This window comes from Littorina saxatilis, linkage group LG6 (assembly GCF_037325665.1).
Source record: "Littorina saxatilis isolate snail1 linkage group LG6, US_GU_Lsax_2.0, whole genome shotgun sequence".
NCBI lineage: Eukaryota > Metazoa > Mollusca > Gastropoda > Littorinimorpha > Littorinidae > Littorina > Littorina saxatilis.
The window spans coordinates 40,367,946-40,381,682 of record NC_090250.1 but is presented as its reverse complement, the minus strand read 5'-3'; the positions used below and the strand labels follow the sequence as shown (position 1 = coordinate 40,381,682).

Below are 13,737 nucleotides of genomic sequence, written 5' to 3'. Positions count from 1 at the left end.
CGTAAAAGAACATGATGAGGATGACTAGAGAAACCAGGAAGTTGTACCCAGATGAAATGTAGACATGAATTAATTCGTGTTCGTATTGGAGTGAGTCATGACACGATTGTCTTAAAAGTAAGGTGCAGTGAAGACGATCACAACAGAAAGCGTGTGTCAAAGATACACGTCTTTTGGAGCTACCGATAATGTCAATCATCACAGATCCTTCTAAGCTTTTGCATGCAACACAAGCATCATTCTTTCCACTTGGACACATACCAACATAGACAATCTCGCTGCTTTCCTTTCTTTTGTTACTGGCTATGATCTCAATCTGCGAAATACTTTCCGTAAAAAAAATATTTAAAAAAATCCCCACTCCAGATTTGTAGTATGTGCCGAAGTGAAAGGAAGCTTTTACCCGTTGTGAAATCTTGGACAGATCTGGGATGGTTGACACGATAGTTGATATAAGAAGGATGGTTTCTTTAACAGGGCCAGTTAACATAGATGAGAGCACGAACGTTCTTTCTTTCTTTATTTGGTGTTTAACGTCGTTTTCAACTACGAAGGTTATATCGCGACGGAGCACGAACGTTCTTTCTTTCTTTATTTGGTGTTTAACGTCGTTTTCCACCACGAAGGTTATATCGCGACGGAGCACGAACGTTCTTTCTTTCTTTATTTGGTGTTTAACGTCGTTTTCAACCACGAAGGTTATGTCGCGACGGAGCACGAACGTGCTGAGCGCGCACATTGTTGATGACTTTGATATTGTAAAAAGCTTCGTCAGTACAATAGATCGTTTAAGCTCGATCCCCTAAATCGTATCCTCATGTGCAAAACAGTTGTTCTTCGTCACGCCAAGCTAGATATCAATATCTGAACGGATTAGAGTAGCTATCAGATGTTGCGAATGGAATTCCGTTTCTTCTTCATTCTGTAAACAATTTTTTTAACGTGCTCAATCAATCAATCAATCAATCAATCAATCAATCAATAGGAAGCTTATATAGCGCGTATTCCGTGGGTACAGTTCTAAGCGCTTGTCGAAGAGTTGTCAACACAGGACTAACAAAGAAACTAACATCTACAGACGGACACGAACCCTATCACACACTAGCAAACCCTGATAAACATACAACAGACAACTGTTTAACAACAATGTACACATCAATAGCTAGGTCCAAACAAAATAATATTAAACACAAAGAAAACACCTCTCACAGAGCACAGCACAAGAATGTCTTTTGGGGCACAACACATCACGTCGAACATGAAAGTCGCAGCCAGCTACGGGAAGAACTGAGTCTTCAATCTACTCTTGAACGCGTCAAGAGAGGGGCTCTGGCGAAGCCGCTCAAGCGGCAGGGAGTTCCAGACGGAGGGGCCCGCGGAGGGAAATGCACGCTGACCAGCAGATGCGAGTTTCGAGCGAGGGATGTGAAGGCGGAGTGGGTCAGCAGCAGAACGAAGGGGACGGTCGGAGGGCTGGGTGTACAGGTCCAGGGAGGATTGAAGGTACTCGGGAGCAGAGTCGTTGAGACACTTGTAGACCAGAGTGGACAGTTTGTAGGAGATTCGGGTGTTGACAGGGAGCCAGTGCAAGGAGCGAAGTAGGGGGGTGATGTGGTCTCGCTTCGTCTTCCTCAACGTCAGCCTGGCAGCAGCGTTCTGGACTCGTTGTAGGCCATAAATGGATGAGGATGAGAGGCCAGCCAGAAGGGAGTTGCTGTAGTCCAGACGACTGAAGATGAGGGAGACAACCAGCTTGACACAGGCGTCGTGGGTGAGGTGTGATCGGAGGACGCGTTAAGCAGTCAGGCCACGATTGTTTGTGCATTGTTTGGATCGACAATATGTCTTATTTCTTTCTTATAATGTAATCGGTACTCACGTGCAACATAACCTGTCCGTTAAAAATTGAATCCAGTGTTATCGATACTTTAGGGGGTAAAAAAACCCACAAAACACACACACCATCACCCCCCCCACACACACACACACACACACACACACACACACACACACACACACACGCGCGCGCGCGCGCACACCAAACCCCTTTCCCGGCAGCAGTGCTCTATTCTGACATTAATACTATCAGTACAGCCACGACTGTGTTACGTTAGTGCTGTCGTAGAACGGGCGACTCCGTTGGTAAAAGCTTTTTGTTTCAGTTTGCATACAGGCCTGTTACAACAACGCCATTATCGAACAGTTCCGAAGCTGCAGCTAGCCACCTCGCTATTCCTGGAAACTCGTATATCTCTGGCATTCTTGCTCATAAAGTATTCATGGTTATGAACTAATTATCGACGCGTCATTATGGGGACCTGCAACCAAAACTGTATCGAGTATACACAGAGGTGTTCATTCTCTATACACAATGAGGTGTTCTCTAAACACAATGAGGTGTTCTCTATACGCAATGTGGTGTTCTCTATATACAGATGTGTTCTCTATACACAAAGAGGTGTTCTCTATACACAATGAGGTGTTCTCTATACACAATGAGGTGTTCTCTATACACAATGAGGTGTTCTCTATACACAATGAGATGTTCTCTATACACAATGAGGTGTTCTCTATACACAATGAGGTGTTCTCTATACAAAGTGAGGTGTTCTCTATACGCAATGAAGTGTTCTCTATATGCAATGAGATGTGCTCTATTCACAATGAGGTGTTCTCTATACACAATGAGGTGTTCTCTATACACAGTGAGGTGTTCTCTATACGCAATGAAGTGTTCTCTATATGCAATGAAGTGTTCTCTATACACAATGAGGTGTTCTCTATACACAATGAGGTGTTCTCTATACACAATGAGGTGTTCTCTATACACAATGAGGTGTTCTCTATACGCAATGACACATAGGCGTTTTCTATAGATACAAAGATTTGTTTTCGATATAAAGAGGTGTTCTCTAGGTGTTCTCTATACACAATTAGTGTTCTCTATACACAATGAGGTGTTCTCTATACACAATGAAGTGTTCTCTATACACAATGAGGTGTTCTCTATACACAATGAGGTGTTCTCTATACACAATGAGGTGTTCTCTATACACAATGAGGTGTTCTCTATACACAATGAAGTGTTCTCTATACACAATGAGGTGTTCTCTATACACCATGAGGTGTTCTCTATCACAGATGTGTTTTCTATACACAAAGAGGTGTTCTGTACGTAGGTCTCTCAGTTTACACAAAGAGTTGTTCTGTAGTACACAGATATGTATTGTCTACGTACATGTACAGACGCGTTATCGATACGGGTGTTCTCTATTCACAGAGGTGTTCTCTATCGATAACTACAGAGGCATTCTCTTTACATAAGGGTATTCTCGATCACAAAGATGTTCTGTAGTCACAGAGATGTCCAGAGCACACAGAGATGTATAGTATACATAGAGGTGTTCTCTAGACACATAGATGTTTTCTATAGATACAAAGATTTGTTTTCGATATAAAGAGGTGTTCTCAATGTGTTCTCTATATACACACAGAGCAGTTCTCAATACATAGATCTGGTCTCTGCCTATACCGAGTGGAAACATTTATGCAGACGCTAAGCAAGAGGCCGAGAGACACAGAGCAGATTTTCCCCCAGCCAATTAGATCAACTCTGGCCCCTGAAAGGCGACACAAGCTTGATGGTCATTTGGTTTTGATGACATTTTACTGCTGTCCCTGTGGTTGCGTACGCCTGACCCCCCTGGGTTGTTCTGTTTTGCTGCTAGATAAACACAGTGTGTGGGGTATATGGATATCGTCAGTGTCTGATATGTAGAATATTCTGACACCTATAAGTGGGGGTTGTGGCATTGGAGGATTGAATGTGTGCTTCGATGTGTGAGTGTGTGTGTGTGTGTGTGTGTGTGTGTGTGTGTGTGTGTGTGTGTGTGTGTGTGTGTGTGAGTGTGTGTGTGAAGGCAATAGGTGCGTAGGTGTGTGTGTGTGTGTGTGTGTGTGTGTGTGTGTGTGTGTGTGTGTGTGTGTGTGTGTGGAGGTAATAGGTGCGTAGGTGTGTGTGTGTGTGTGTGTGTGTGTGTGTGTGTGTGTGTGTGATAGCTAGCTAGTTGCCAGACACGGATGTAAAGGGGGATTATTACGGTGAATGTACAGGCCTTCAGGCAGGTTTTGAGACCCACACCCGAGGTTTCAAGGATTTCTTCGTTGAACGAGGTCTTGTCTTGTACGTTAATACTATCTCCCACCCACTCCGGCCCTTCCACAGTTTTCCTTTATAAGTTCCACAGTAACTGCATCGGTATAGGGAGGCTGGGGTCTTGTGCACAGGAAAGTGCCCAACTTGGTTGGACCCGAGCGCTGGATCGGATTGGCTTTTTAATTGCGAATTTTTTGAAAAGATTTTTTTTATCCAATCCGACCTAGTGCCTGGGCCCCATCCAGTTAAGTTAGACACGTTGCTCACTTGCCTTTATGTATCTACACAGTTAGTGTGGAACTGAAAAGAGAGACTTTGGGTGACAGTTTACATTTTGTAACTCAGCTGACGAATCCAGCATCAGTGCATTTAGAGCGCCTCTCAGCAGACTGAGCCTGGCGGGCCATTGCAGGGACTTGATAGGAACCGAGTTAAATTGAGCAGCAGTGGAGATCTCCCTCGTTCTGTGCGCTCCGCTGGACGGGAAGTTGTTTGTCCCAGTCGCTCGTCTTCCCACAATGCAATCAGTAAGTGAGTGCGGGACTGACTCCGTTGGCGACAGTCTCGGTTAGCCTCAGGTTTGTCTTGGTTCTTCTCGCGCGAGACGAGACTGTTGAGATTCTTGGGGAAAGGCCACGTCCCTCACGCTGATACTTTTCTCCTATATAAGCAAACTTCCATGTTTAAAAAAACAAAACAAACAACAACAGTTGTGTCTGCCGGTAAAAAAAAGCAATATTTAGACTAAATCCCAAAAAATGAAATAAACAGAGGAATAGTGTCAGGTCTAGCTATACATTATATTGATAAAAAAAAGTCGGTTCTACTGACATTCGCTATCGATCTACAAGTTACTTATTGTGACAGCTTGAACGCGGAAGACATATGCACGAATGCAGAATTTAAGTGAACGAAAAGGTAAACATGCAGACTGTTCTGAAAGAATTTATTTGCCTACACACCGAGACTGAAATAGAATCTCTCCAAAATCTCTCATGACACAGGTAGTGCTCGGGTATACACACACTGACGTGATTTTGTCAGCCAGCAACGTTAGAACTTACCTGTTGCCTTAGCAGACAAGACAATCCCCATTGTAAACGCACCAATCCTGGTCTTTTGTAGCACACACTCCTTTCATGTCTTATCTTACCTCTCCCGCAAAGCAATGTGTACCCTTGGCTTTGTGATAGGGATTTGCCTTATTTGAAAGCAATCAGAGCGATTTTAGTACCGCGTAAAATGAAAAACACACTGAACCGGCTTTAGCGACCTTGTGGATTAGCCTACTATATAATGAAACACTGAGAGTGAGGGGAAGAGAGTGAGGGGAAGAGAGAGAGAGAGAGAGAGAGAGAGAGAGAGAGAGAGAGAGAGAGAGAGAGAGAGAGAGAGAGAGAGAGAGAGAGAGAGAGAAGTCTGAAGTCTGAATATTTTAATGAGTAGGCCTTGGGCCCTTTTCATGGAGATGAGCACATCTCAAGCACCAGCATACAAATGCACATATTGAACAAAAACAAGAACATCCTACTTGTATCGCCCTGTTTCGTTTACGGATTATGGATTACGAATGGAAAGCGCCTTCATGACAAATGTAGAAAAACGTAGCAATAGCGGCTTACTAGTGTTTGAAAACAGCATGGTTAATTTAAACATTGATGGGATTCTAGTGTATTTTCGTGGAATATAATATTCTCTTAACTCAGCATATTTAGGACAGAGAGAGAGAGAGAGAGAGAGAGAGAGAGAGAGAGAGAGAGAGAGAGAGAGGGAGAGGGAGAGAGAGAGAGAGACAGAGACAGAGAGAGAGAGAGAGAGAGAGAGAGAGAGAGAGAGAGAGAGAGAGAGAGAGAGAGAGAGAGAGAGAGAGAGAGAGAGAGAGAGAGAGAGAGAGAGAGAGAGAGAGAGAGAGAGAGAGAGAGAGAGAGAGAGAGAGAGAGAGAGAGAGAGAGAGAGAGAGAGGAGAGAGAGAGAGAGAGAGAGAGAGAGAGAGAGAGAGAGAGAGAGAGAGAGAGAGAGAGAGAGAGAGAGAGAGAGAGAGAGAGAGAGAGAGAGAGAGAGAGAGAGAGAGAGAGAGAGAGAGAGAGAGAGAGAGAGAGAGAGAGAGAGAGAGAGAGAGAGAGAGAGAGAGAGAGAGAGAGAGAGAGAGAGAGAGAGAGATGTCCAGTCATCCTCATTTTGCCTCACTGTCTCCCAGTGTATCCCTCCTTGTCGTATTTGTTCGCATTCTGTCTTTCTCATTGTCTCTCTGATGGTTTAAACACGGTTTTATTCAGTTAGACTTGGTACAGTAGTAAAAGAAGAAATAATAGGGACACGAACTCTCTGTTCCCCCCCCCCCCCCTCTCTCTCTCTCTCTCTCTCTCTCTCTCTCTCTCTCTCTCTCTCTCTCTCTCTCTCTCTCTCTCTCTCTCTCTCTCTCTCTCTCTTCCTCTCACTCTCAGTGTTTCATATATATAGTAGGCTAATCCACAAGGTCGCTAAAGCCGGTTCAGTGTGTTTTTCTTGTTGAGGCGTTCAGGTCCCGAACAGGTAATTCACCGTTTACCTGACAGGTGCAAGGTCTGTGATTTTCTGCTTCGCAGGTGCGGAAGAATACCTGTTGCGTGTCGAGACATTGCGTATCTTGTTTGTCAGGTGTTATTAGTTTGTTTACCGCCAAGAATCTGGTTAATTGAGGAGTTGTTGTTTCTCTGGCTGTGTTTGTTGTGGCGCCGCTAGTCGGCAAAACACCGAAACTACTTTCAAATCGCCAAAAAATTCGCTGTCGCTTTGTCAGATCTGCCCATTTTATTCATTCCTTGAACTTCTGGAAAGTGTCCACATCTCCAAAGTTTTCAATGCTAGCAACGTCCCTGTTCACCATGCCCATCATTTGTGCTGCATTACGGTCGAAACTGTTATCATTACCACTATAATGTTGGATTGAAACCATGTATTTCTTACATCGCGATGATCATGCCAGGAAGAAGGCGGCACAACGTGTTAACATTGTGGGCGTGAGAAAACGATAACATCTCTGTCCATGATAGAGGTGAAAAGATTAGGGCAAAAGAAGTAAATTTAAATGTGTGGTTTTCTTTCTTTTTTTTTTTTCAAACCCTATCTTTAAGCTGTTGATTTAAAAATGTAAGAAAAAAGAAAAAAGAAAGAGGGAGAAGGAAAAAAAAAAAAAAAGAAAAAAAAAGGAAACTGAGCTGAACATTAGGAATAAATTTATGTTATGATTATTTTTATTTATTTATTTATTTAAACATATTAGTTTACTGATAAAGTTTGTTGATTTAAAAATGTACACATTTGACAGAGAAAAGAAAAGACCTATGAAGAAGGTTTGCTCCAAGCCACACACCAAAAAAAAAAAGGCAAAAAATAATTGTAGTAGCAAACCTGCATGCAACTGAGGTTTAAAAAAAAATAAAAAAATAACATCTCTGGGAGAATGAAACCAGAGATTGAATATAAAACTAGAAACCTGAACCTAAAACCTGAGGTTTTTTTTTAACAGTTGTTCTTATTATAAATCTGTCCAAAGCCCCAGCGCACTCGTGCAACACGAGTAAAGAGTAAAGGTCAAAATCTTCTTCGTCTTTGTTATTTTTATCTTCACAAACATAAGAAGAAGACGACTTATTTTTAGACAAAAATAACACATTGGGTAAGATCTGAAAATACTTAAAACAAAGGAACATGGTTTCAGGCTAAGATATACATTGACAGAAAGCCATTTGCAGATTCACCTAGGAGGGGATGCCATTTTAGGATTAAAAAAAACCCACACGTCTTTTTATCTAGCTGAAAGAAATAAGGATATTTTGTTAACTCAAAGAAAAAAAAGCTATGTCTGGAATGAGGAAAGACTGACTTTTTAGTTTCTACTTCTGTGGAATCCTCAGCAGGGACACTCCCCACACACTATTTATGACAAATTCTTCCAAATATATATTTCGGCTTTTGGGGTTTTAGTACCGTAATAGTATCATATAAGAGAAAAGCTCTTAGTACTTGGGAAAAGTAAGTGTCGGGCAATTACGATTCGAGATCATGTACAGACGGTATCGAATTTTGTCTAGATGCGCCGTTGGTGTTTGGTCACTCACTACTCTGTTGCGCAGCATATTCGAGTGAGTCAAGGCGTGTGGATAAATTAAAAGTATCGAAGAATTTGATTGATAAAGAAAAAAGACCTATGGAAAAAAAATATAAAAAAAAGGAAAAAAGGAAAATAAGAAGGGTAGTAGCAACCTGCATGCAACTGAGTTAAAAAAAAAAAAGGAAAAAAAGGCATCAAGTAATTTTGCATAAAATCCCCACTTGGCGCATGAATCAGCCTGGTTGCTTATCCCTTGCATGTGTTTCAGTTGAAAGATGCTCGTATTCAGTGCAAAAGCCGGAGCAGATTTGTGTTGGTCATGATAACCGCGTACACGAGAAGGATAGACTGTAGTTTAAAGGTACAATATGCCTATCCCGTGCACTGACTGTCAGAGGACAGAAAGCGGTTTCTTTGGGGACAAAGTGGCATGGGGTCTTTAAAACCCTGTCTTGAATTAAAGAATCGGTGTGGTCATTTTGGACATGCTTGTACTGGTCTTGCAAGATCATTAGATCGAGGTTCTGTTGAATGCTTCGTTTTGTCAATTGGATGTTCCACGAACACTGTATCTCTGATGTGAAACAGTGGATGACCCAGAACAAGCTCCAGCTTAATGACTCGAAGACCGAAGCTCTCCTGGTTGGCGGCAGGGGCGCATCGGACCAGGCCCTCAAACTCACTATTGGTCATAGCGAAATAACGTTCTCCAAATCAGTTAGGAACCTAGGAGTCATGTTTGACGATGAACTGTCCATGAGAGTCCATGTGAACAAAGTTTGTCAGTTAGCTTACTATGAATTAAGGAAAATTAGCACCATCCGTCACTATCTTTCACAACAGGCCACTCAAATTCTCGTTACTTCACTTGTTCTGTCTCGTCTAGACTATGGAAATTCTCTTCTTGCCGGCATCCCTGACACTCTACTCAACAAGCTCCAAAAGGTTCAAAATAGTGCTGCTAGGTTAGTTTTTAGATGTCCCAAGAGAACTCACACCACTCCACTCCTTCGTGCCCTGCACTGGCTCCCCATCGCTCAGAGGATAGATTATAAACTTAGTAGTATGTGTTACAACGTCTTCAACCAAACTGCACCACACGCACTCACAGAAATTCTCACAGTCTACACTCCTTCTAGATCCCTCCGTTCATCTGCTGACACAAAAATGCTCAAAGTTCCCCGACGCAATAAGAAAACTCAAGGACAACGTGCCTTCTCCTACATCGGCCCTGTAACCTGGAATAGCCTGCCTCTCTCTGTCCGTGATTCTGATACCCCGACCCAGTTCAAAAGCTCCCTCAAGACCCACCTTTTCCGATCCGCCTTTTCTGCTGATCAGTGAGAAGCAGTTACTTCACCTTGTACAAAATGTTTGGCACCGATGTATAATATTCTTTTAGAGTTTTTAATAATGTACAGTTAGATATTTGCTTTATTATCCTTTATTTTGTACTTGTTTTATTATTATTATTATTTTTTGTACGGTTGATTGTGTGGAATGTAAGGTTGTGAGATTGTTATGTACGAGTGTATGCATGAAGCGCCTTTGTAAACGCCACGAGCTTCCCTTTGGGAAGGTGTGCGCGTATAAATAATCATTATTATTTATCATTATTATTATAATTGAATGTTCCAAAAGCTCATAAACTTATAATTCCTGTTTCTTGGTCTTACAAGCTTTTTTCATGCACACAAATACACAGTGTAAGTGTTCGTCAGTACGGGTGTGATTGCGCAGACGGATGGAGAACGAGAACTTTGTTTGCTTTTGCTGTGACACGCAATGAACTCGCCATGAGAATAATTATTGTTGGTCTGAGAGTGTCGTGAAAAGCTAGCAGATGAGTTTCTCACTGGCGGAGGTGACCTATGGTAGACTTTCTAGCGATAGAAAAGGTCAGTCAACAAGATGAATCACTCATTCTGGCTGTGAACTGATAACTGACATGTTGCGCTATGTCTGAGAACTACTTCTGCGTGATCCTCCCCCCGGCATGGTCGTCTGCTGGCCTCAAATGCCACATCATGCTGAAAGCGACAGCCATGCATCCTGATTTCTATTATTTTTCTTTGTCTTTGGTATGTCTGTTTTTTTGTTTTGTTTTGTTTTTTGTTATCCCCCTCGCTCGTGATGGTTGTGGTAGTATGGAAGGGATGTTGGAAGGGAGGGATGAAGGCAATTCCTTTCTGATGTTTTTGTGGTATTTTCGTGGACAAACCAGATTTTGAGCCAACTAAAAGACGATTCTGGTCACTTAATGGTGATAATCAATGAGAGTAAAATTGATAACCCAACACTGTGTGATCTGTACTTGCACTGAACTGCCCTTCGCCAAGTATTTGGTAGGCTTTGTTGATGTTGTTTTAACTTTTGGGTATGAATAGTAACCTTGGAAACCTTGGAACCACACAAGAGGGCTTAATTAAGTACAAGTCGGAATCTATTCGTCACAAAATCAAATGAACCTTTTTCAAGAACAAACTGAATCAGAAACCGCTTTTTCTCTCTCTCTCTCTCTCTCTCTCTCTCTCTCTCTCTCTCTCTCTCTCTCTCTCTCTCTCTCTCTCTTTCTTTCTCTCTGTTACTGCCCACACTGTAGAATAGTGTGCTGTTTGCTTTTTTAAGGTGAGACCTTTGACAGGTAGGAAAGTTGAGTGGCAAAGAGCACGTCTGGGATTGCCTGGGTCTGGGCTGTGCAAACACTCTTCCGCCGCGGTCTTTCAGTGCCCTCTTGTTGTGTCATTGTCTTCACTTACTGTGCTCACTCTGACAAATACACATGGCCAGAGAGAGAGAGAGAGAGAGAGAGAGAGAGAGAGAGAGAGAGAGAGAGAGAGAGAGAGAGAGAGAGAGAGAGAGAGAGAGAGAGAGAGAGAGAGAGAGAGAGAGAGAGAGATGCACACATACGCACTCCCACACACACACACACACACTTACACACACACACACACACACTTACACACACATACAGACAGGTCGGAGCGTGTGTCGGTAGGGCGGATCACATTTAGAAAAGTAGCCTAAGTGGATGTGTGTGTGTGTGTCTGCATGCATGTCAATCTACATGTCTGACTGCATATCCGTCTGTATCTCTTTAAATGCTGCACGTAAACAAATGATCTTGTATGAAAGGAACTAAGAGAAAGCTATAAAAAAAAGAAAGGGTTCGCTGCTCTCAAACAGCGATCAACAGCGATTGAAAACATCAAAACGACTGACTCTTTAAATGTGCTAACACAACATACCATTCTACGCAAAGCACTTCTTTCCCCCACTACCAGCGACATAGCTAACCTTTTAACCGAGCCTCTGATCAATCGATCAATGAAGTTAATGCGACCATTCACTGAATGCACGGCGGTGGATTCAATTGAGGCATGTTCACACACACTTTGCATTTCTTTAGCGTCGGCGAGAGGATTTGTTGAGGCGTTGTAGTGAAGGCGAGATGCATGTTGAATTTGTTTTTCAAGACGAAGGGTTGCTTGCTTTGCCGCGTCGCTCGCGCTACATGATCGATTTAGTGGTTTTTGTTGTTGATCGTGTTGAAAGTATTTAGAGCGAAATTCTTCGTTAACGTTGTGGATGTAGAAACATTGTGTGTGTAGTCTGTTTGCCAGTCCTGCTGTTGTCATGTAATTCAGTGCTTTCAGGTTGCTGAAGATGATGGTGTTGTTGTTTTGTTGTTCTTCTTCTTCGTCATTTTTGTCAATAAACGATTTTATTTTTGTCCCCCAAAAAAACCCATGAGTGTAGTGAAGTTTTTTAAAATTATTTTTCCGTGAGCTGCACGCGTGTTTGTGTACTGTGCGTGTGGATGCAATCGTGCGTACGGGCGTTAGTGCGTGCGCGCACACTTGCGCCAGTGTGTATGCGTGTGTGCGTGCGTGCGTGCGTGCGTGCGTGCGTGCGTGTGACGAATACATCACTTCAAACGGAAAAAAAATATAATTACTCCAAGAAAACCGAAATACCCGGAAGAAACCTCTTGTAAGTATTCAATCGCGAGGCAAGATACCCGTAAGAAAGCCATCAATCACCAGTACGCTGCGTCCATGTCGCATCAACGCTGTAAGGGAGGCAAATGCGTAGAGGAACTCGTGCCTGTGTATCCACAGTTGCGCTCCTTGGATCAACTTGTTTGTTGACCACTCGCTGACTCGCTCAGCATTTGATTCTAGGATACACGGGGTGGGATGGGAAAGAATCAACACGAGACAATCGAGACAAGTACAAAGTATGAGTTACCTCCCTTTGCCCATTGGCAATCTTATGAAGATGAACATAAATATTCAGGCATGAGCAAGTTCCAAAATTTTCACTCGCCTTGTGGGCTAGTAAATTTCAAAATTGACTCTCCAGCCCACAACACAATTCACTCGCCCACAAAAATGAGTTACCAAAGAACAAAAAATGATTTTTTTGGGGGCAGCAAAGTTTTATTCAACCATATTAAATGTAATCCATGGATTAGGTTGCTAGCAGCGCGCATTTGGGCACAGAAGTAATCAAATAGAGGAAAACAAACTTACAAAACAGATCATTAAACCAAAATCACAGGGAGATCATTTTGCAAGGAAATGTTTGGATTCACAAATATGCATCGGAATCATCATCTTTCTCAAGGCCAAGTTTCAGAGGGAGATGATGCGTGATGATGCGTCCATTTCATCCTCTGGTGAGACTTTGATGTTTCGTGAGCACGTATGTTTTCTAGCTTAAATTTGTCCGTACCAACAACGAATGGCCCCTTTCTCTCCTCAGAAGCGGCATGCTTTTCGCAAGAAGTACACAACATGACGTGTTTTTTCCCGATCATAGTTTATAGCCAGTCTCTCTGCTCACCAGAGTCAGATTTTGTCCAGTCTGCCTGGAAGGAACGCTTCCTCTGTCCGGATCCGGACTCGAGTCATACTGTTTCAGTCTCTCGGACTCCGTTCCCTCTGGTTTGGCTTTTGGGGGCTGGCAGTTGTCCAAGTATTTCCACATGTTTACAGCTTCAGGTCTGCCAAGGCTGCGTCGACAATTCTGATTCAAGTTGATTAAAATCGCGTCTACAGAAAGTCCTGATAACCCCGAAATACGGTTCTGGTCATTCTGATTGCTTCATGGTCACTAAAGAGAATTTCCCGATCAGCTCGAAGTGGAGCTCCGATCACATCTAATTTTAGCAGTCGCAGACGACAACGTGCTTCACAACAGACAATCGTCGCTCGGAAAATGATAATACCACAGACCCAACATTTTCACTCGCCAAGTGGGCGATCGTTATAAGACTTTCTACTCGCCCATACTCATTTCTGGTCGCCTGTGGCGAGTGGGCGACCGATCTTGCTCATGCCTGTTATTACTCTGAAGAGTTGTATATTTGCACTGCTGTTTACGTCGCCTTCGTGTTCAGTTATTCAGTGGCCATTTCATACGTGAGAGAGAGAGAGAGAGAGAGAGAGAGAGAGAGAGAGAGAGAGAGAGAGAGAGAGAGAGA

General features: G+C 42.9%; 1 protein-coding gene across 1 annotated transcript in view; it reads left to right on the top strand.

Moving 5' to 3' along the window:
- LOC138968016 (serine-rich adhesin for platelets-like) overlaps positions 1-13,737 on the top strand; it is a 305,824-nt gene that overhangs the window by 129,803 nt on the left and 162,284 nt on the right. The gene's annotated exons all lie outside the window — the stretch shown is intronic.